General features: G+C 38.6%; 1 pseudogene; it reads right to left on the minus strand.

Moving 5' to 3' along the window:
* Positions 1–417: 417 nt before the first annotated feature.
* Positions 418–785, minus strand: LOC101578640 (annotated as a pseudogene).
* Positions 786–1,981: the final 1,196 nt, after the last annotated feature.

The following is a 1,981-nucleotide window of genomic DNA, read 5'->3' on the forward strand; positions in this document are numbered from 1 at the left end:
GTTATAAATGTTCATGTAATTACTTGCATAACTAGTAATACTTATCAGCAGTTATACGATCAGAATGTTTTTCAAAAAACAAAACATAAAAATATGTAGCCAATTATTCACCTGTAGAACATGTTCACTTATGCCTACATTTTACATTTGCTGTATCACTGTTCTAATCTTAAAGTTACATCCAAAAGAAGGCAAAACCACCTACCAATTGTCATATCTGTTTATTTGTGAAAACGTCCTTAATTTGCTGATGTGTCAAACAAATGTCAACTCTACTAATGCAAAAACATAATCTACTTTGCTATTAACTTTATAGTTCAATTGCTTACAGGCAACACGCTATATATGAAAAAATTACTAACTGAACTACAAATATCAAATACTGAAAAATTAACAGTTTATTATAATTTATTTTATTTAACAATCTAGGAAGTTCTCAGCCATCAGCAGTTCCAGCGCGATTTCAGGTGCGATGGGAAATTCAGGAATCTCAGTGGAGCTGTTCGTGTAGCGCACCTTGTAGGTAAAATACATGCAGACTTTTGAAAGCACATGTGAAGGGATTTCTCTGAAATTAACCTCATTGGTTTCATTGTCAGCAAACTGACCTGGGCCACTCAACATGGCTTTTATTGTTCCTGATGTTAGTGCATACTCTCTTTTTACAATAAATTCATGACCATCAGAAGATATCAATTTGACATACATGGCATCTGGGCCTTCACAGCCACCATAGGTTTTCTCTTCTCCATCCATTATGTTCTTATATAATTCTACGTTCGTTCCACAGGAACTTTCTTTAGTAGCTTCCAGGTGAGGCGGGAACGCACGCACACACTCACCAACTTCCGTCTGCAGGAAGTTCATTACTTCTAAAGAACTAAGTGATCATCATCACAGCAGAAGCTGTGAGTAGTCAACCTCTGGATGCATCTCCTAGTCCTCTATAGCCTGTCCACTTTCCGGTTCCAAGATAACAACCATCTCCTCTGAATTTTCTATTAACCCTTGCAGTAGAAAATTTGTTAACTATACCTGTGCAGATGACTCCTACGTCCTGCTCATGTCTGCAGTTATGTGGGCCACATCCCCAGGAAGGGCACTTCCACACATGGGACTCGTTTCCTGTGCAATTCAGGCCACCCAGCCAAATGGGCCCGGATCCAAATCCAAAATAAAAACCAAATGTATAATAGAGGGCCTGTCCACAGCGAAGCTGTCTGCATACCACACGAGCTGCATCCTGTTTGTCATCACAAATGGTGCCCCAGGTGCCCTGGTAAAGAATCTCCACTCTTCCAGAACATTGATTATTCCCATTTCTAAGGTGGACCTGTGGGGTGTCTAAGGAAACAAAAAACATGCCTGTGATTATTTTTATGCCGAGAATGAAAAAGGTTTTCTTGTCTTCTGGGACAGTATCAACTGAGAAATTGACTGCATTCTGCCCTAAGGCTACAGAGCCAGCTCAGTCATTTACAGTCACTGCTCCAGGACAGCAAACTGAGTCTGGTTCTTACTGAAGCAAAAGTGACAAAAAGAGTGATAGAGCCAGAAAACAATAAATGAGATAAAACTGAAAATTACTTAGTAAGTAGTCTCAGTTGGAAGCTGATGTATGTAACATGTATTCCCCAATTCAGCCTTCTTATTTAATAGTATTCTGCAAAAGATGTGAGGAATGTTGTCTGGAATTATCGAAGTCCTTACCCTAAGTAATTGAACCAGATGTTTCATTGAATGAGTTGCAAGAATCACTATAAAACAGGGTATATGAGCTGATTTCATATACCCTACAAAAAATTAGCACTACTGATTTAAGAGTTAGGAAGATTAGAGCACAAGGAATGAAATCATTGGATTTTTGATATATCCAACTTCTTCAAAAGTTTCACATAGCTTCCATATACCTATCTAGGACAAGTCAGAATTGTTATGGTACGGCCAGTCATTCACAGCTGAAAGGGGAAAGATCAATGAA

Source organism: Octodon degus, unplaced genomic scaffold (genome assembly GCF_000260255.1).
Source record: "Octodon degus isolate 3935 unplaced genomic scaffold, OctDeg1.0 scaffold00292, whole genome shotgun sequence".
Classification (NCBI taxonomy): domain Eukaryota; kingdom Metazoa; phylum Chordata; class Mammalia; order Rodentia; family Octodontidae; genus Octodon; species Octodon degus.